Source organism: Oncorhynchus tshawytscha, linkage group LG16 (assembly GCF_018296145.1).
Source record: "Oncorhynchus tshawytscha isolate Ot180627B linkage group LG16, Otsh_v2.0, whole genome shotgun sequence".
Classification (NCBI taxonomy): domain Eukaryota; kingdom Metazoa; phylum Chordata; class Actinopteri; order Salmoniformes; family Salmonidae; genus Oncorhynchus; species Oncorhynchus tshawytscha.
This window is the reverse complement of record NC_056444.1, coordinates 72,302,463-72,325,784: the sequence shown is the minus strand read 5'-3', so window position 1 is coordinate 72,325,784 and position 23,322 is coordinate 72,302,463. Positions and strand designations below refer to the sequence as shown.

Sequence of the window (23,322 nt, the reverse complement as noted above, 5' to 3'; positions counted from 1 at the left end):
GGATCCTTATACTCAGGGCTGTTCAATGTTGGTCCTGGAGAGCCGTAATAATTCTGGTTTTCATCCTCTCTGTCTAATAAGGAACAAGTTCAGATCTGGGACACCAGGTGAATGCAATTTACCAGGTAGAAACAAAAAAAACAGAAGCTTATCAGCCCTCCAGGACCAGAATTGAACAGCCCTGCTTTCACTGAACCTCCGTACTAATGAAGACAGTGGAAGAAGTTGTGAGAGAGGGAGGATGTTTTCTCAATCACACACCCCCAGTATGAAAAAAAATGCAATGAGAAAAAGTGTGATGGGAAATGTTTATTCAAGTTTTAATGGGAAAGTGGCAAATAGTTCCAGCTTTTTAAAGGTTGGTGGCAGGCAGACCAGAATTAAAAGTCCCACCCTGGATAGAAGCTCCTCTCTAATCTATAGTGAACAAAAATATAAAACACAACATGTGTGTTGGTCCCACATTTCATGAACTGAAATAAATGATCAGAGAAATTTTCCATATGCAAAAAAAGCTTATTTCTCTCAAATTGTGCACAAATTTGTTGACATCCCTGTTAGCGAAATGTCTCCTTTGCCAAGATAGCCCATCCAACCTTACAGGTGTAGTAGCATATCAAGAAGCTGAAAATCTTAATCCTTTTAAGAATTAGCCACTTTTTTTCAATTTTCACCTAAAATTATATACCCAAATCCAACTGCCTGTAGCTCAGGTCCTGAAGTAAGGATATGCATATTCTTGGTATCATTTTTTATTTTTTTTATTATTTTTTATTTAACTTTTATTTAACCAGGAAGGGCCATTGAGATTTAAAAATCTCTTTTTCAAGAGCGTCCTGGCCAAAATATTTGAAAGGAAACACTTAGGTTTGTGGAAATGTGAATGGAATGTAGTAGAACACACAATACTGTTAAATCTGTTAAAAAATAATACATAGGAAAAAAACGGTCTTTTGTATTTGTTTTGTACCATCATCTTTGAAATGCAAGAGAAAGGCCATAATGTATTATTCCAGCTCAGGTGGAATTTAGATTTTGGCAACTAGATGGCATCAGTGTATGTCTAAAGTTTTAGACTGATCCAATGAACCATTGCATCTCTGTTCAAAATTTTGTTTCAAGACTGTCCAAATGTGTCTCATTTGTTTATTTATAACTTTTCATGTTCAAAATTGTGCACTCTCAAACAATAGCATGGTATTATTTCACTGTAATAGCTACTGTAAATTGGACAGTGCAGTTAGATTAACAAGAATCTAAGTTTTCTGCCAATCTCAGATGTGTCTATGTCCTGGGAAATGTTCTTGTTACTTACAACCTCATGCTAATCGCATTAGCCTATCATTGCAAAGCTGCACCTTGTGCTGGGGACAATAAAAGGCCACTCTAAAATGTGCAGTTTTGTCACAATGCCAGAGTTGTCTCAAATTGAGGGAGCGTGCAATTGGCATGCGGACTGCAGGAATGTAATTTTAGAGAATTTGGCAGTACGTCCAACCGGCCTCATAACTGCAGACCACGTGTAACCATGCCAGCCCTGGAGCTCCACATCCGGCTTCTTCTGAAACCAGCCACCCAGACAGCTGATAAAATTTAGGAGTAATTCTGTCTGTAACAAAGCCCTTTAGTGGGAAAAAAAACTCATTCTGATTGTCTGGGCCTGGCTTCTGTGGGTGGGCCCCTGTCCAGTCATGTGAAACCCATAGATTAGGGCCTAATGAATTCATTTGAATTGACTGATTTCCTTATATGAACGGTAACTCAGTAAAATCATAGAAATTTAAACATGTTGCATTTATATTTATGTTCAGTAAAGTTTGTCCATCAGTGAGTGAGTGAGAAAGTGTTTGATAATCTGGATAATCTGACAGACAAGAGACTAGGAGGGGAATTCCTCGTAAAAGTAGAACAAAAACAGGACCATCGTTTTTGGGAATTTCACAAAATGTAATCCATAGGAGGGTGCTTTGGAGGAAGGATTGTTCAAATACAGCTGCGGCCAAATATATTGGCACCCTTTAACTTTTCTTAAAGAATTCCCTATTTATTCTAAATGAAATTGTCTCCACACCTTATTGGATTTCAACATTGCAGAACCTGTTTCATTTTTGTAAACTTAAGTTTACAATTTTAAAGTAGAAAATAAAGACAAAGGGACCTGGACAAAATGATTGGCACCCAAGCGCTAGTACTTTGTTGTATACCCCAACTGCAGACAAATGCTTATTGTAGCATTCAATGAGCTTGCTGCACCTATTTAGTGGCCCACTTTCCTGGAGCAAACTTCTCTAATTCTTCAAAGTTTGAGGGTGCTCTCCAGCAGCTGCTGTTTTCAGATCTCGCCATGTGATTCAGATCTGGACTGTTCGCTGGCCACTCCAGAATAGGCCAATGTTTCCTCTTGAACCACTCCTTTTTTTATATGTGTTTGGGGTTGTTGTCCTGCTGGAAGACCCACAACCTTCAATTGAGACCCTGTTTTTGGACGCTGGGTTGAACATTGGACTCCAGAAGAGCTGAAAATCTGCTGATGTCATGATACCTTGAGCATGTTCAATGCCCTTAGTACTAGAGGCAACAAAGCAACCCCACAGCATTATCAAACCTCCCGCATGTTTGATTGTAGGGAGGGTGTTCTTTTCTTTGAATGCTTCATTTAGTTGTCCCTACTATGCAGTGGTTTAATGTACTTCAGTAAAAATACTTGAAAGTACTACTTAAATAGTTTTTTTTGGTTAGTTTTACACATGCCTAAAGAAAATAAATGTACTTTTTACTCCATACATTTTTCCTGACACCCAAAAGTACTCGTTACATTTTGAATGCTTAGCAGGATAGGAAAATGGTCCAATTCACTGACTTATCAAGAGAACATACCTGGTCATCCGTACTGCCTCTTATCTGACGAACTCACTAAACACACGCATTTGTAAATTAGGTCTGGTGTTGCAGTGTGCCTCTGGCTATCCGTAAATAAGAAGGTGCTATAAGAAGATGCGCTATCTGGTTTGTTTAATTTATAAGGAATTTTAAATGATTTATACTTTTACTTTTGATACTTTAGTATATTTAAAATCAGATATTTTTAGACTTTTACTCAAGTAGCATTTTACTGGGTGACTCACTTTTTATTAAGATATAATTTTAATGTCAGAACATTGTTATTGAAAGGAAAAACACTACTTGGGGCGGCAGGGTAGCCTAGTGGTTAGAGTGTTGGACTAGTAACCGCAAGGTTGAAAGTTCAAATCCCCGAGCTGACAAAGTACAAATCTGTCGTTCTGCCCCTAAACAGGCAGTTAACCCACTGTTTCTAGGCCGTCATTGAAAATAAGAATTTGTTCTTAACTGACTTGCCTAGTAAAATAAAAATAAATAAACATTCAGCATGACACCAATTTGTCCTTTGTTGCACATTTATTTTACTAGGCAAGTCAGTTAAGAACAAATTCTTATTTTCAATGACGAACAGCCACTATTCCTAGGCCAACAGCCTGTTCAGGGGCAGAACGACAGATTTTGTACCTTGTCAGCTCGGGGATTTGAACGTCCAATGCTCTAACCACTAGGCTACCCTGCCGCCCCAATTAAACATCAGAGTCTTAAAAGGAGGCCTGGGTAAGGTCAAAATGTCACAAATGTTCAAACTTCAATTATTTCTCAGAAGGGGCGCGACTTTCACTGGGGCCGTTTTATCAATGCGATGTGATACAAAAAGCAGCAAAGGTCTGCTACAGAACCATGTGGATGCCTCAGCGGTCAGAGAGACTAGTACTTTCTATTGAGCTATTTTTATAGACTAGCTTTTAGGAGTGGGATGTTTTTCAGACAAAGAAATATGGGTGATCAATATTTAGCCCTATTTCTAGGCCTATTTAGGAAGTACATTTCCTTGGAAAGATGACTGCCCCATGCTTCAACGCCCATGCTTAGGCTACTCTATTTAATTGAGACCAAATGCGCTATACCTGATCTCGCAGGTATAGCTACTGAACTTTAAGGAGCAAGAATGATGACAGCAACTCTTGCAATGTTTTGCATAGACCTACTGGATATAGCCTACCTTTTAGCAGGACGATTTGCAGGCAGAGACAAATAAATGGGTAATCAATGAAAATGAAAAAGGTGCAACGCTCGCTCACCTTAGCAGCCTAACCTATGTGCGCTTTTCCTTTTCAATTATTGCATTTTTTGATTGGAGAGGTAGGCTACTGAAGTTGAAGTACCGAATTCTGACTGTGAAAAAGATGTGCTTCTAATACAATAGGTAGACTAATGCACACAAAGCAGAAATAAGGAATGTTTACAAATGATCTGTGCTCCTGTTGGCAGCATGAGAAACGGAGACCACGCCACAATGATCTGTGCTCCTGCTGGCAGCATGAGAAACAGAGACCACGCCACAATGATATGTGCTCCTGCTGGCAGCATGAGAAGCGCAGACCACACCGCAATGATCTGTCTGGACCCACATGGACCCCGAGGCATCCCACGGGAATGCAGCCCTCTAGCACAGTCAGTACGCAACCCTATGCTCATCATGTCTTAGCAGGATCAGTTGGTGACAGGGGTACCAGCAGGGTCAGACAGCCAGGGAAAACCAGTCTACGGAGCTCAGGTGAATTTTGCTGTATATTAACAATATCAGTGAATGATACAAAGTTCCATCTTGAATTGATGGGTAGACCTACAGTACAGCAGCTTAAGCAAAGCTACAGTCTGGGAATAATGGTAATTTCAATTATTGAACCATTGATTATATTCTTGGATAATATAATGTATAAATGTACACCAAGGTAATTATTTGTCATGCCTTATTTTAGGAGGATCAGATGGTGACAGGGGTCTCAGCAGGGTCAGGCAGCCAGGGAAGACCAGTCTTACGGAGGTGAGGTGAATTTTTGCAGATACAACACTACGCTCTCTGTGCAGCAAACGCAAGACAAGCCAGGTGCTATTTTAAGGCCGTCTGACAAACCTCCAAAGTTCATTTCCAAACTGTATCAAGGGTTGATAGAGGCTTTTCCCAATGACACAAAACAAGTAAAACAAAAATGTCAAGGATCATATCACCTCCACCTTACCCGTCACCCTAGACCCACTTCAATTTGCATAACGCCCCAATAGGTCCACAGACGATGCAATCGCCATCACATTGTACACTGCCCTATCACATCTGGACAAGAGGAATACCTATGTAAATCAAATCAAATTTTATTTGTCACATACACATGGTTAGCAGGTGTTAATGCGAGTGTTGCGAAATGCTTGTGCTTCTAGTTCCGACAATGCAGTAATCACATTAATCTAACTAACAATTCCAAAAAAACTACTGTCATCACATCTGGTACAAGATGAATGAATGGTACAGAGCACATAGGCAAATACAGTAGATGAATGTGAGTTCAAGTGGCATGAGTGGCTACAGCATAAGGATGCAGTCATTCAGTATCACCATAGTAACCCTAGTGATATATTTACATCATTTCCCAGCTCATGATTAAAGTGGCTTGAGGACCATTGACAGTGTCTCAGTAGCCACCAATGTTAGTGGTGGCTGTTTAACCTGATGGCCTTGAGATAGAAGCTGTTTTTCAGTCCTGGAGCTTTGATGCACCTGTACTGGCCTTCTGGATGGCAGCGGGGTGAACAGGCAGTGGCTAGGGTGGTTGAGGTGGCCTTCCTGTAGCAAGGTGGAGGAAACAACACCCTCTCTCGGTTGAGGGCGCTTCAATGATCCTCAACACTGGGGCCCCAGCCTCCAAGGGTGCTGTCTGTGTGAGTGGCTCAGAACTTAAAACTTGCCCCCTCCTGTCCACTCCCCTCTTCATCCCATGACTGCCTGGCCATGCACGTGTACTCCCCTCTTCACCCATGACTGCCTGGCCATGCACGTCGCCAACTCATGCAAATTTGCAGACCACAACAGTAGTAGGCTTGATTACCAACGACGAGAACCTACAGGGAGGTGGTGAGGGCTCTCGGAATGTGGTGTCAGGAAAACAACCCCTCACTCGTCAACAAAACAAAGATGATGATTGTGGACTTCAGGAAACAGCAGAGCACCCCCTTATCCGCATATACAGGACAGCAGTGGAGAAGGTGGAAAGCTTGAAGTTCCTTGGTGTACACATCATGGACAAACTTAAATGGTCCACTCACACAGACTGTGTGGTGAAGGCGCAATAGCACCTCTTCAACCTGAGGAGGCTGAAGAAATTTGGCTTGTCACGTAAAACCCCTAACAAACTTTTGGATGCACAATTGAGAGCATCCTGTCGGGCTGTATCACCGCCTGGTACGTCAAATTTACCGGCCACAACTGCAAGGCTCACCAGAGGGTGGTGCAGTCTGCACAACACATCACTAGGGGCAAACTACTTGCGTTTTTACTAGCGTTTTTTCAATCTCAAGGCCATCAGACTGTTAAATAGCCACCCCTAGCACAGAGGCTGTGCACTATATACATAGACTTTAAATCACTGGCCACTTCAATAAATGGATCACTAGTCACTTTAAACAATGCCACTTCACTAATGTTTACATATCTTGCATTACTCATACATTATACCATCTACTGCATCTTGCCTATGCAAGCTCTGTCATTGCTCATCCATAGATTGATACATTCTTATTTCATCCCTTTACTTAGATTTGTGTGTATTATGTAGTTTTTGTGGAATTGTTAGATTACTTGTTAGATAATGCTGCACTGTCGGAACTAGAAGCACAAGCATTTCTCTACACTCGCAATAACATCTGCTAACCATGTGTATGTGACCAATAACATTTGATTTGGAGGTGTAACACACAAAAGGGGTCATATTTGCATATGTTTTGGTTCTTAAGGCTTGCTGAATTCTGGCAAAGAGTTGTTATTTTATCTCTGCATGTCTATAGATTCTCCCTTTGTTTTTGTTTGCTTGGAAATGTTGATACTGGAGACTTATCTGAAGAAACTGTGTAACTAAGCATTTATAGCGGCTAAGAAGTACATTGTCATTAATTGGAAGGTTGGTTATCCTCCCAGTTATGTATTACTAGATTTGATTTATTACAAGACTAAGGGTATACTGGGCAACTTTCATTAGGTCTGGATGACTTATATGGAATACAGTACGACTATAGTCTATTGAAAACATGCCCACGTCAGGGGAGATACCTATTTAGGTCTGCCGCCCTGTAGGTCACTCTGGCCTTGGCCTAACACACCCGAAACCAATAAGTAATGCTTCACTAAGATCCTAAAGTTGAGTGGGGTGTGTTGGGTTGGGGCGCTGCAGGGTGGTAGACCATTAAGGACGGGGGGACCCAGCTACTGTATATTGTCTGCAAGTAAAAAGAGCTCTACAATCAGTCCTATAAGATTAAATTCATTTGGAGGATTTGCTGTTTCTGTGTCAATGTACAGTACCAGTCAAAGGTTTGGACACCTACTCATTCAAGGGTTTTTCTTTATTTTTACTATTTTCTACATTGTCGAATAATAGAGTGTGCAAAACTGTCATCAAGGCAAAGGGTGGCTACTTTGAAGAATCTCAAATATAACATACACTTTTTTGGTTACTACATGATTCCATGTGTTATTTCATAGATTTGATAGAAAAATAAATGAGTAGGTGTGTCCAAACTTTTGACGGGTACTGTACGTATTCAGACCATTTACTCAGTACTTTGTTAAAGCACATTTGGCAGCGATTACAGCCGCAAGGTTTCTTGGGTATGATGCTACAAGCTTGGCACACCTGTATTTGGGGAGTTTCTCCCATTCTTCTCTGCATATCCTCTCAAGCTCTGTCAGGTTGGCTGGAGAGCGTTGCTGCACAGCTATTTTCGGTGTCTCCAGAGATATTCGATCAGGTTCAAGTCCGGGCTCTGGCTGGGCCACTGAAGGATATTCAAAGACTTGTCCCGAAGCCACACCTGCGTTGTTTTGAGTGTGTGCTTAGAGTTGTTGGAAGGTGAACATTCGTTCCAGTCTGAGATCCTGAGTGCTCTAGAGCAGGTTTTCATCAAGGTTCTCTGTACTTTGCTTCGTTCATATTTGCCTCGGTCATAAGTAGTCTTCCAGTCTCCACAGCATGCTGCTGCAACCACCATGCTTCCCCGTAGGGATGGTGCCAGGTTTCCATTCAGGCCAAAGAGTTCAATCTTGGTTTCATCAGACCAGAGAACCTTGTTACTCATGGTCTGAGAGTCTTCTTTCTTAAATGAGGCCACTGTGTTCTTGAGGAGTTTCAACACTGAAGAAATGTTTTGTTACCCTTCCTCAGATCTGTGCCTCGAGACAATCCTGTCTCAGAGTTCTACTGACAATTCCTTCGACCTCATGGCTTGGTTTTTGCTCTGACATACACCGTCAACTGTGGGGCCTTATATAGACAGGTGTGTGCCTTTCCAAATAATGTCCAATCAATTCAATTGACCACAGATGGACTCCATTCAGGTTGTATAAACATCAAGCATGATCAATGTAAACAGGATGCACCGGTGCTCAATTTCTAGTCTCATAGCAAAGGGTCTGAAAACATATGTAAATAAGGTGTTTGTTTATTTTTCATACATTTTAAACTATTTCTAAAAACCTGTTTTGCCTTTGTCATTATGGGATATTTTGTGCATATTGCTGAGTATGTCTTTGTATTTAGTCCATGTTAGAATAAGGCTGTAACATAACAAAATCTGGAAAAAGTCAAGGGGTCTGAATACTTTCCGAAGGCACCGTATGTGCTTGTGTTTTTTACCTTTCCCTTAGGGAATGAAAAAAATAAGGTGTGAACTGTTAAGGAAAATGTGTTGGGAGAGAGTTGAGTTATTGACTAGGCTGGTCGGGGTCCGGCGTGTAGGCGGCTCAGGCTGTCAAATTTGAGAGGATTTCTTAATAAAAACAATGAAAAGTATTTTGAGAAAATCCAGAGTTGTTCATTTGTTAGGCTATTGGTTAAAGGTACAACACAATATGTATTATTTAATTACTTTTGATCTAGCTCAGTCTTGTTAATTACTTATTTAATAATCATCTCTTATCTAGCTTGATGACTGTGGGCATTTTTGCTTACTTTTCTTCTAAATAGAGACAACATATTGGATTGTGTAAAAATGCATTATGTGCCCCAAAATATTCTGCAGGAGGACCACCAGACCCCTCCCAAAGTGTTTCTCAATGATACTTTAAGATACAAAATGTCAACATGTCAAATATATGTCAACAATCCTTCCAAAGGTCCCTTCTATGGATTCAATTTCATGAAAATCCGCAAAATGGTCCTGTTTTGTTCTAGTTTCGTGAAGAATCACCCAGAATGAGCATGTGAGCTGCTGCTGCCTCTGCTGTATTTACGATACCCGCCCCCAACGCACATTACACCACCATCAGCCTCTGAGCCTCAGCCTAGCCAGTCACAGACCTACAAGGACACATGCTGGGCTGACCCATTACACCACCTTCAGCCTCTGAGCCTCAGCCTAGCCAGTCAGACCTACAAGCACATGCTGGGCTGACCCATCAACCCCCCACCCCCGACCACATTAGACCACCGTCAGCCTCTGAGCCTCAGCCTAGCCAGTCACAGACCTACAAGCACACACGCTGGGCTGACCCATCAACCCCCCCCAGGAGCCTGTAATATAAGTTAATCAGCTTTGTCACTGCTTCTTGTCACAGAAAAGGAATTACCAGAACTGCATTCCCACGATTTATACGGTTCTCTCTACCCTTGTCTATCTTGCTCCGTATTCAGCTCCAATTTGTCCCTGTGTTTGACTCCTGACCTCTGTGTCACAAGGTCAGAGGACGGAATAGATGTGCTTTAAAAAGCGCTGACAGGAAAATAAGTGGGGGAGGTGTTTAGTGGTTTGCGCCTATGTAGTAAAATTAGTTCTTATCAATGGGAGGAAATGTGTGAGAAGTGTTGGAGAACTGAACTTGTTTACTTTTCAGATAAAAAATTTAATAAATCAGTTTATATGATTTCAATCTTGAAGACATGATTTTGGAATAATCTTAACCTAGGAGCCTCCCATACAAGGACATTAACCTCAATACTGTTAAAACTGCTGGTGGCTGTAATATCAGACACTACTGCCTTCATCATCCCCATGTCTTTGCTGGGTCTACAGCGCTGTCCTGTCCACTGCTCTCTGTTTTGTCATTAAACCTAAGCCTACTATATGAGCATCATTTAAGTCCTCAATTAACCAGCTCAGAAAATCTATTCAGGACTCCATGGCTGGAGGCACAGTTTGGGGAAGGGTCTGTTCTGTTCGGTTGGAAAGCCAAACTCATCTCTCCTCTGTTCCCTCTAATCTCACCTGTTCAAAACAAGTCAAAGTACTGGTGCCCCGCCCACCCCTCTGCCCCCTGTTGCCAACCTCAATTACAGCAGTCTATATTTAAAAAGAGGGAGTGGCAGTCAGGCAATTACCCTGAAGGATTAGTCTCTAGTGGCAATGCCATTGTTGGGGAGGAGAGGGGGAGTGTGTACTGTGTATAGAGGAGACCTTCCCTTGATGCCTGACCTTGGCATTAAAGCCTCCCTGACCTAGAAGCCCAGAAATTCTCACAAGGAGAGTTCAAGAGATGGACACATTTCAAAACAAAAAGAGATAAAACAGAGCAAAAAAGGTATGTAGAAAGTACAGAGAGAGCGAGAAGGGTGACAAAAGGAGAAATATTGCCTAATTATTTCATCATGAATTATGTTGGAAGTTCCAGGGGTTGTTAGTTTCGTTTGTGAGTTAATTCAACTTAAAGATTTGCCTACTATTACTCATCTTATCCGCGATAATAACATGTTTTGGATTTGGGAGACAATCTAGCGCACTGTTCCTCCTAATTGAAAGCAGTCATTCTTAAAGAGTTCATTAGCTTCAGCCACCCTGTAGACTCCCTCCCTCAGAAATCAGTCCAAACCAACAATTATACAGGCTATTAGTTTGGTATGCCATGAAGAAGAGCAGAGCCTTGCATGTGAGGAGGGATTTGGATTTATGTTGTTTCAACCCATCATTTCGCCACTGGGGGCCTCGTTTTAAAAGTCTTTGAAGTAGGCAGTTATATTGGTTGTCCCGGACTCCCTTTCAGCCCAAGGCCATTTCCATTGGAGTGTCGGTCGGTCAGGTGCCCTCTTCCTGTTATTGTGCCGTCTGCTTCCTGTCAGAGACCCATGGGGCCTAGGGTTGACGTCACCATCGTCACGGGGACCCCCTTCTGACTCTGAATACCTTCCTGACAAGACATTTACCGATCGGCACGCATCATGTTTGTTATTGTTGGATGCAAAACAAATGCCTTAGGGCTAGTTTCTATACACCAACATACAGGGCCATCTCTTTTCTTTTCTGCATTGCAATGGAATTTTATGTGACGTTGGAACACAAGTGTACTACTAATCAAGGTAAATCTCTCCAGGAAGAGCAGCAGACTAATTTCAATCTGATAACTGTCTTCATAGCTTGATTAGCTGTTATTTGAATTCTTAAAAGGGGTTAGAATAGTAGAATTCACAAGGTGCATTTTCAAAATTTGGTTGTGCATCAGCAGTTTTCCCTCGTTATGTCAGTCACAGATAGTCACTCAATTATCCATGTCAGCTAACATTTACATTACTAAATTGGTTTAATCGGCAGGTAGCCTAGTGGTTAGCGCATTGGGCCAGTAAGGTTGCTGGATCGAATCCCCGAGCTGACAAGGTAAAAATCTGTCAGTTAAAGTCAGTTAACCCACTGTTCCCGGGTAGGCCATCATTGGAAATAAGAATGTGTTCTTAACTGACTTGCATAGTTAAATAAAGGTTAATTAATATATATTTTTAAAATTTAAAATCAAAGTTGCCCATCCCTGACTTCTGATGTCAGAGTTCTAGTCACTTTCTAAAGAATTTCAAGAAAAACATTCAATAGAAACCTGACACTGTCACTGAGAACGAGATACAAATATTTTCAGCAGTATTCTGATGGTCCCTGGGACTACTTTGAAAACACCCCCTTCATTCACTATGACCACTTCAAAAGAGTCATGGAAAAGTACAGTATAACAAGCTCTGTGATTGGCTCATAGGTGATGACTGTGCAATGGAGTTCTGTGGAGTGAAAAGCTTGTTGTAGCTTGTTTCTGAGGCTGACTATGATTCTAGGTCTGCTGCAGACTAACACTGGGACTTTACCTCAAGCAGGGGGACCCACCATTTATCCCATTAGGGCTTATCTATAGGGCTCAACTTTATCACACACACCTATACAACTACTCAGTCTTCAATGAATACTTTATTAGTTGAATCAGCTATGTAACTGCTTTGCCTTGCAGGGTGAAATGAGATTGCCCAACCCTTCTCTACACTGTCCTTTACCAAAACAGACCGCAAAGGCCTCTCTTTACAACCTCAGTCTACACAGGTATGCCAATAAATTATTATTATACTCATCCTGGATGATCCTGTACGGATGTACAAGGTCGCACTTCAGCCACTGCTTCATGATTGGCTATAGCCTCCACCAGTTTTTACCCAAATCGCCCTGTGTACATGCCTGTGTTCATAATGTACACAACAACGATTAAGATAAGTGGATTATCATACAGTAATGCTACCTGAAGTAGTATATCCACTGGCGTGCAAAATACGATACAGCACATTTTAAATACCTTAACTATTATTCTTGTCATTGAGGAGCTTATAGCCTGCACTTTATGAGATGAAATCACTTCATAGACAGCAAATGCTTTCCTGTCCTCAGCCAATTCAACCATACTACAGTGTCACATAAGTGAGATGTAGCCTATGATGTTTAAATACTTAAAATTCTGTTACCCCAAACATTTCCATAAATCACATCCGGTAAAAAAATAAAATGGGATGAAATGAATGTAAAAACTATCGTTAGCGTTATTGATTTCCCTGTAAAGATGATTGAAGTGCCAGTCTAACAGGCATATCAAAGACCCCGCACTTAACTTTCTCTATGTACTTCACATTGAAAAACCATTAGCCTTGCAATCCCAATGGCCAAATCCTGCTTGGGAGTCTAACATCACAGTCCCACCACAGCAGAGCCCATCCATGCCAGCAGCAGTTATTCTGGCACAGTCCCAATTGGCACCCTATTTCCTATGTAGTGCACTACTTTTGAAAAGACCCATATGGGCCGTAGTCAAAAGTAGTGCACTAAATAGGGAATAGGGTGCCATAAGGGACAAAGTATCTGACTTCTCATACAGGGAAAACTTTCCTCTGGGCTCTTACACAGAAACTGAGGTTATCCTTCCTTCTCAGGAACCCCTAGGAGACTGTGCTCTCTCATTTCGACTCATTAACTTGTCTACTTAAGCTATATCGATTTTGGTGCTTGTTATATAACGGCAATACAAGCTGTGAGGAATATACGGATGACAATCAAGTGTGACGTACTCAGACATTTTAATGCTTCAAGTGATATGAATCACCATAGCGGAGTGACCAATGGGATGGTAGAAGTATGTGTGTATTCACAAATCAACAGCCCGAGACAGCCAGGACACAGTACTCTAAGCACGTAGAATATTGGGCTACTTTCAAATGGATATGAAAGGGTTTGCACATGCATGCAAACGCACATACACACACGTGCTTATGCCCTCACACACAGTGCTAGATAATTCCACTTCCCATTATTCAAGGTACATCTATAAATTATTCTCCAGTGTTGGCTGATCCCCTCGGGTCCAAGACCTTTTCAAACAGACTGTGTTCCTCATTATCCCAGAACAAAAAAAGACAAAAGAAAGAAGGAGAAAGGTCAGGATGAACATTAAAGGGATGAGCACAGCTGCTTTAAATAGTCCTCTAATCCGTCCATGAGGCTACAGCCAGACTCTTGCCTGAAGAGAGCCAAGCAGGCCAGGGAAGCATCATTATGTACCCCAGTACGGACAGCTTAACACATCTATACGTGACTAACTTACCAAACCTAGAGAACTACACCAAACTTAGAGTGAATGCTGTACCTGGAAATAGAGGTTCAATTCCTGGGTTTCAGTCTCGCTATATACACTGAGTGTACAAAACATTAAGAACACCTGCCCTTTCCATGACAGACTGACCAGTTGAATCCAGGTAAAAGCTCTGCTCCCTAATTGATGTCACCTGTTAAATCCACTTCAATCAGTGTAGATGAAGGGGAGGAGACCTTTAAAACCATGGATTGCGTACAGTATGTGTGCCATTCAGAGTGTGAATGGGCAAGACAAAAGATATAAGTGCCTTTGTACAGGATATGATCATAGGTGTCAGTTTGGTATACTCAGTGTAGATCGAAGTGTTGAATTGCTGACAGTGGCTTTTGACAATAATTATTTAAATCATAAATTCTGCTGGAAGCTGCAGGGGTTGTTTCATTAGTAAGTAGCTTTAACGCGTGGATAATATTACATCCATAGAAAACAACCTCAGACAAGTAGTCATCAAATAGATACACAAGGGACAGGAAGAAATATGGAAACCCACCAAGTGAAACCAAAACCAATGAAACAAAACAAAGAAGAAATTAGGAAAAAAAAGAGCAAGAAAATAAAAAAGTCAATCAGCTGATTGAAACGTCTCTCCTCCTCTTCCTCTCTGCCCCACCCCTCTTCCCCTTCCATCCATCCATTCTCCCTCCAGCTGTTTGTCCTAGGTGGGGCACGTTGCCATGGGAACCCACACCTTTAGGGGCCCTGTCTGATCCTGTCCCGTAGTGACTGAGAGGGGGAGGGGTGTATGTGTGAGACACCTGTGTCCCAGAGCGAGCTCAGACTGGTCTCCTCATCTCCTTACTGTATGTAAACAAGACTGCTACTGGGGCTGCTTAACAGCAGTCCGTCGGTTCAGTATTAATTTAGGGCTAAGGCCTAGCTATCGGCCTGAAAAACATTCACAGATAAAATCAAATTTGATTTTGTCACGTGTGCCGAATACAACAGGTGTAGACCTTACCGTGAAATGCTTACAAGCCCTTAACCAAAAATGCTGTTAATAAAATAAGAGTTTAAAAAATATTTACTAAATAAACTAAAGTAAAAGTAGTAACAATAAATAGCAATAACGAGGGGCGTTGTCACAGACCTACAACCAGGTTCAAATGAATGTTCAAACCCTATGGAAACACATTAAAGCGTTATCTAAGACATACCTCAGTACAGGTAGTGTTGAATAATGTGATGACTCGACTTGTACACAGCTATAGTAGGCACTGCCAGTACCTCAGAGCAGCCTGGATTGATTCAGTGAACAGGACAGGTGAACTCAACTCCCGCCACGCCAGCCAGGGCTCATGCTGCAACTGGAACAGACACAATGCCTGAGGATCGGAGTTACTGCAGAAGGGAACTAATCAAATACTACAGTATGCAGTGAGACCAAAAGCCAGAGCTATAAAGACCAAGAATGCTCAAACAGAATGGAGACATAACAGGAGGAAACAGACTTCAGTGTATAGAACTGTTGCTAGAAGCAGCTCAGTTCAAACTCCTTAAAATACTCATAAAATTTAATGTTTCTGTTGTAAGTCAAAAGGCTTCTTTGACGAGTTTATTTAAAACCACATTGGATATAATACAAAGTGCATATTTAAAATGCTCTAAATCATGTCTCGAATGCTTGTGCAATACAGGCCATTAAAGACGAAACAAGAGAGAATAGCAAGAGATGAGGCTGCTTCACTAGTGACCCCTGGTGTCTAAAACCAGACCTGTCACAGCCTGGAGACATGGTCCTTTCTCTGCTGCTCCGTCTGCCAACTGAAGACAACATAAGCACAATCAAATCAAATTGTATTTGTCACATGCTTGGTAAACAACAGGTGTAGACTAACAGTGAAATCCTCATAGAGGATCTAGATACTTTTGCTATTCTCTCTGGATTAAAACCAAATTATGATAAGTAAATATATTACATTTTGGACCACTAAAAAAAAAAAGCACATTTTACATTACCATGTAGTTTACCAATAAAATGGTCTGACGGAGATGTGGACATACTCGGTATACAAATCCGAAAAGAAAGAAATTCTCACTTCAATAAATTTTTATAGAAAGTTAGCAAAAATAGATAAGATCTTGCTACCATGGAAAGGAAAATAACTGTCTATTTGTGGAAAAATCACCCTGATTAAATCTTTAGTCATATCACAGTTTACCTATTTGCTTATGGTTTTGCCTACACCTAGTGTCCTGCTTTTTAAATTATATGAACATAAAATATTCAATTTTATTTGGAACGGCAAGCCAGATAAAATTAAAAGGGCCTATTTATATAATGAATATGATTTTGGAGGGCAGAAATTATTAAATATTAATGCATTAGACCTCTCACTAAAGGCATCAGTCATACAAAAGTTATAATACAATCCAAACTGGTTCTCTAGTAAATTGGTAGGAATGTCTCATCCTATGTTCAAGAAGGGCCTTTTCCCCTTTATTCAGATTACACCGGCCCACTTTCGATTGTTTGAAAAGGAAATAATCTCCAAAATATCTTTCTTTTTTAAACAAGCCTTAGAAAGTTGGTTGCAATTTCAGTTTAATCCACCTGAAAAGACAGAACAAATAATACAACAAATAGTGGTTCAATTCAAATATACTAATTGATAAAAATAAAAAAATTCTAAGAAATGTTAAAATAAAAACTATAATTTTTGTGAATGATATCATAAATAGGATATCATAAATAGGACTGGTGGAGTTATGTCACACATGCAGCTAACACATACATATGGAAATGTCTGCTCTACCCAAAATTACAACCAATTCATTGCAGCATTACCACAAAGATGGAAGAGTAAAAGGGGAAAAAGTAAGGAACTTTTATGTCGGTCCTGTATTAAAGAACATAAATGGTTAAAGAAAAGTGTGATAAATAAAAACATATACCAATTTCATTTAAGGACCAAAAACTGACATCTGTGCCACATAAATTGCAAAATAGTTGGGAAGAGATTTGCGATGTACCCATTCCATGGCACATGGTTTATGAATTGATACGCAAAACAACACCGGATGCAAAACTTCAAATTTACTATACAGAATTCTTGCAAGTAATAGAATGTTATACACTGCTCAAAAAAATAAAGGGAACACTAAAATAACACATCCTAGATCTGAATGAATTAAATATTCTTATTAAATACTTTTAATAAGAAATAAATCACAAAAATTATCAATGGAAACCAAATTTATCAACCCATGGAGGTCTGAATTTGGAGTCACACTCAAAATTAAAAGCAGAAAACCACACTACAGGCTGATCCAACTTTGATGTCCTTAAAACAAGTCAAAATGAGGCTCAGTAGTGTGTGTGGCCATCCACATGCCTGCATGACCTCCCTACAACGCCTGGGCATGCTCCTGATCAGGTGGCGGATGGTCTCCTGAGGGATCTCCTCCCAGACCTGGACTAAAGCATCCGCCAACTCCTGGACAGTCTTGTGGTGCAACGTGGCGTTGGTGGATGGAGCGAGACATGATGTCCCAGATATGCTCAATTGGATTCAGGTCTGGGGAACGGGCGGGCCAGTACATAGCATCGATGCCTTCCTCTTGCAGGAACTGCTGCCACACTCCAGCCACATGAGGTCTAGCATTGTCTTGCATTAGGAGGAACCCAGGGCCAACCGCACCAGCATATGGTCTCACAAGGGGTCTGAGGATCTCATCTCGGTACCTAATGGCAGTCAGGCTACCTCTGGCGAGCACATGGAGGACTCTGCGGCCCCCCAAAGAAATGCCACCCCACACCATGACTGACCCACCGCCAAACCGGTCATGCTGGAGGATGTTGCAGGCAGCAAAACGTTCTCCACGGCGTCTCCAGACTGTTACGTCTGTCACATGTGCTCAGTGTGAACCTGCTTTCATCTGTGAAGAGTACAGGGCGCCAGTGGCGATTTTGCCAATCTTGGGGTTCTCTGGCAAATGCCAAATGTCCTGCACGGTGTTGGGCTGTAAGCACAACCCCCACCTGTGGACGTCGGACCCTCATAACACCCTCATGGAGTCCGTTTCTGACCGTTTGAGCAGACACATGCACATTTGTGGCCTGCTGGAGGTCATTTTGCAGGGCTCTGGCAGTGCTTCTCCTTGCACAAAGGCAGAGGTAGCGGTCCTGCTGCTGGGTTGTTGCCCTCCTACGGCCTCCTCCACATCTCCTGATGTACTGGCCTGTCTCCTGGTAGCGCCTCCATGCTCTGGACACTATGCTGACAGACACAGCAAACCTTCTTGCCACAGCTCTCATTGATGTGCCATCCTGGATAAGCTGCACTACCTGAGCCACTTGTGTGGGTTGTAGACTCCGTCTCATGCTACCACTAGAGTGAAAGCACCGCCAGCATTCAAAAGTGACCAAAACATCAGCCAGGAAGCATAGGAACTGAGAAGTGGTCTGTGGTCACCCCCTGCAGAACCACTCCTTTATTGGGGGTGTCTTGCTAAATGCCTACAATTTCCACCTGTTGTCTATTCCATTTGCACAACAGCATGTGAAATGTATTGTCAATCAGTGTTGCTTCCTAAGTGGACAGTTTGATTTCACAGAAGTGTGATTGACTTGGAGTTACATTGTGAAGTTTAAGTGTTCCCTTTATTTTTTTTGAGCAGTGTATATATGAGGGATTACAATCTTCCCAGCTCTGCAGATTCTGCTGTGAGGAGGCAGAGTCATTAGATCATTTATTTTGGTATTGTCCATATGTAGCTTGTTTTTGGTCACAGGTCCAGGAATGGCTGAAGAATTGCAACATTTGCCTAAAACTAACGCTGCAGATAGCAATACTGGGTGATTTGAAAAGCCATAGTCAATCAATCAATAATATAATCATTATTTTAGGAAAAACGTTTATTTTTAATTTACAATCTGTAGAAGCTATGAGAATAGAAAGGTTCAATCCGTTTGTGAAGCATCACAGCACAGTTGAAAAATATATGGCAAATAGAAATCCAAAATGGATGATGTTGAGAGATGGATGGGAGAGGTTGAATGGAGCTGAAGGGTGGGACTAACAGCAAGATAAAACATGTAATACATATGGGGTCTGTAAAATGTATATAGGTTCAGAACTTTTGTGAAATAGCACAGTTACACATAGAAATCAAACTGGATGGACATCAGAAATAGAGGAAGGACTAAAAACAAACAAAACTATGTATTGTAAAATAGACTGCCTGTAAAATGTGTATAAATTGAAGGTAAAAGCCGAAGTATTCATTAGTTTACTTCAATTGGGGGATCGGTGGTAGGGTTTGCGGGGAATAATAATAAAGGTATATTCTTTAAAAAGTATGTATGTCTAAATAGGTATGTGTATATGTGTGTGTGTGTATGCATGTATGGATATATTTATTTACCAAAAAAATATATATTTTGAAACTAATTGTTATATACCTAATAAATACTTGTGGGGGGGAAAAGTGAAATGCTTACAAGTGAAGGAACAAGGCTTTGCCGTGCCATCCTCTGACAGGTACAGTTTTGTCAGCTGACTGGACAAATTAAGGGTATTCAATGGAAATCTGCCAGAAAAAGTCAGAGAAAAAGAAGAGATCAAGGCTGAGCTGTTGCTTGCAGTTGAAACCCCCCCCCCCAGCCATCTTCTCAATCCTCCCCTCCTATTCCAGTCCCCTCCCCATAACTAAACAGGCCTTATCCTAATCTCTTTACATAACGTCAGCCCGTGACCTCAGCCAAGGAGACAGGTAGTGTCAGTCCGACCGGCCTCCCCTCCCCACATGTCAACACACACATGATGTAGACACTTCACCCAGCCTCCCCCGGTGCACAGGCCAACACACACACACGATGTAGACATGTCACCCAGCCTCCCCCGGTACACAGGCCAACACACACACACACGATGTAGACATGTCACCCAGCCTCCTCCGGTACACAGGCCAACACACACACGATGTAGACATGTCACCCAGCCTCCCCCGGTACACAGGCCAACACACACACACACGATGTAGACATGTCACCCAGCCTCCTCCGGTACACAGGCCAACACACACACGATGTAGACACGTCACCCAGCCTCCCCCCGGTGCACAGGCCCACACACACACGATGTAGACACGTCACCCAGCCTCCCCCGGTGCACAGGTCAACACACACACACGATGTAGACACGTCACCCAGACACGTCAACACACACACCCAGCCACCCCCGGTGCACAGGTCAACACACACACACGATGTAGACACGTCACCCAGCCTCCCCGGTGCACAGGCCAACACACACACGATGTAGACACGTCACCCAGCCTCCCCGGTGCACAGGTCAACACACACACACGATGTAGACACGTCACCCAGCCTCCCCGGTGCACAGGTCAACACACACACACACGATGTAGACACGTCACCCAGCCTCCCCGGTGCACAGGTCAACACACACACATGTAGACACGATGTAGACATGTCACCCAGCCTCCCCCGGTACACAGGCCACACACACACACACGATGTAGACATGTCACCCAGCCTCCCCGGTACACAGGCCAACACACACACGATGTAGACATGTCACCCAGCCTCCCCCCCGGTACACAGGCCACAGGTCACACACACACACGATGTAGACATGTCACCCAGCCTCCCCGGTACACAGGCCACACACACACACGATGTAGACACGTCACCCAGCCTCCCCGGTGCACAGGCACAGGTCAACACACACGATGTAGACACGTCACCCAGCCTCCCCGGTGCACAGGTCACACACACACACGATGTAGACACGTCACCCAGCCTCCCCGGTACACAGGCCAACACACACACACGATGTAGACACGTCACCCAGCCTCCCCCGGTGCACAGGTCAACACACACACACGATGTAGACACGTCACCCAGCCTCCCCGGTGCACAGGTCACACACACACACACGATGTAGACACGTCACCCAGCCTCCCCGGTGCACAGGTCACACACACACGTCACACCCAGCCTCCCCAGCCTCCCCGGTGCACAGGTCAACACACACACACACGATGTGCACAGGACACGATGTAGACACGTCACCCAGCCTCCCCGGTGCACAGGTCAACACACACACACACGATGTAGACACGTCACCCAGCCTCCCCCGGTGCACAGGTCAACACACACACGATGTAGACACGTCACCCAGCCTCCCCCCCCGGTGCACAGTCACCCAGCCTCCCCACACAGGTCAACACACGATGTAGACACGTCACCCAGCCTCCCCGGTGCACAGGTCAACACACACACACGATGTAGACACGTCACCCAGCCTCCCCCGGTACACAGGTCAACACACACACACGATGTAGACACGTCACCCAGCCTCCCCGGTACACAGGTCACACACACACACGATGTAGACACGTCACCCAGCCTCCCCCCCCGGTGCACAGGCCAACACACACACACGATGTAGACACGTCACCCAGCCTCCCCCGGTGCACAGGTCAACACACACACACGATGTAGACACGTCACCCAGCCTCCCCGGTGCACAGGTCAACACACACATAAATGTAGACACGTCACCCAGCCTCCCCGGTACACAGGTCAACACACACATAAATGTAGACACGTCACCCAGCCTCCCCCGGTGCACAGGTCAGGTCACACACATAAATGTAGACACGTCACCCAGCCTCCCCGGTGCACAGGTCAACACACACATAAATGTAGACACGTCACCCAGCCTCCCCCGGTGCACAGGTCAACACACACAGGTCAACACACACATAAATGTAGACACGTCACCCAGCCTCCCCCGGTACACAGGTCAACACACACATAAATGTAGACACGTCACCCAGCCTCCCGGTACACAGGTCAACACACACATAAATGTAGACACGTCACCCAGCCTCCCCGGTACACAGGTCAACACACACATAAATGTAGACACGTCACCCAGCCTCCCCCGGTACACAGGTCAACACACACATAAATGTAGACACGTCACCCAGCCTCCCCGGTACACAGGTCAACACACACATAAATGTAGACACGTCACCCAGCCTCCCCCGGTGCACAGGTCAACACACACACAAATGTAGACACGTCACCCAGCCTCCCCCGGTACACAGGTCAACACACACATAAATGTAGACACGTCACCCAGCCTCCCCCGGTACACAGGTCAACACACACACACGATGTAGACACGTCACCCAGCCTCCCCCGGTGCACAGGTCACCCACACACACACACGATGTAGACACGTCACCCAGCCTCCCCGGTACACAGGTCAACACACACATAAATGTAGACACGTCACCCAGCCTCCCCCGGTACACAGGTCAACACACACATAAATGTAGACACGTCACCCAGCCTCCCCGGTACACAGGTCAACACACACATAAATGTAGACACGTCACCCAGCCTCCCCGGTGCACAGGTCAACACACACACACGATGTAGACACGTCACCCAGCCTCCCCGGTACACAGGTCACACACATAAATGTAGACACGCCTCACCCAGCCTCACCCCCCGGTACACAGGTCAACACACACACACGATGTAGACACGTCACCCAGCCTCCCCCGGTACACAGGTCAACACACACATAAATGTAGACACGTCACCCAGCCTCCCCCGGTGCACAGGTCAACACACACATAAATGTAGACACGTCACCCAGCCTCCCCGGTGCACAGGTCAACACACACATAAATGTAGACACGTCACCCAGCCTCCCCGGTACACAGGTCAACACACACATAGATGTAGACACGTCACCCAGCCTCCCCCGGTACACAGGTCAACACACACATAAATGTAGACACGTCACCCAGCCTCCCCCGGTGCACAGGTCAACACACACATAAATGTAGACACGTCACCCAGCCTCCCCCGGTACACAGGTCAACACACACATAAATGTAGACACGTCACCCAGCCTCCCCGGTGCACAGGTCAACACACACATAGATGTAGACACGTCACCCATAAATGTAGACACGTCACCCAGCCTCCCCCGGTACACAGGTCAACACACACATAGATGTAGACACGTCACCCAGCCTCCCCGGTACACAGGTCAACACACACATAAATGTAGACATGTCACCCAGCCTCCCCCGGTACACAGGTCAACACACACATAAATGTAGACACGTCACCCAGCCTCCTCCAGTACACAGGTCAACACACACATAAATGTAGACACTTTAACCACTGTGTACATGGCTTTTCTCTTGCTCAACTTTTACAAAACAAATCCTAAAAGGCCTGCAGAAGAAGAGCCTTGTCGCCTGTTATAACATGTGTGGGAAGAGAAGAGTGGTGCTTTGATCTATCAGGGAAAGGAGGGGGAGGAGGATCTGCTCAATAACAT

General features: G+C 43.7%; 1 protein-coding gene across 1 annotated transcript in view; it reads right to left on the bottom strand.

Annotated features, from left to right (window-relative positions):
* The window catches only part of LOC112215228 (pleckstrin homology domain-containing family G member 5), a 100,691-nt gene that overhangs the window by 53,806 nt on the left and 23,563 nt on the right, over positions 1-23,322 (bottom strand).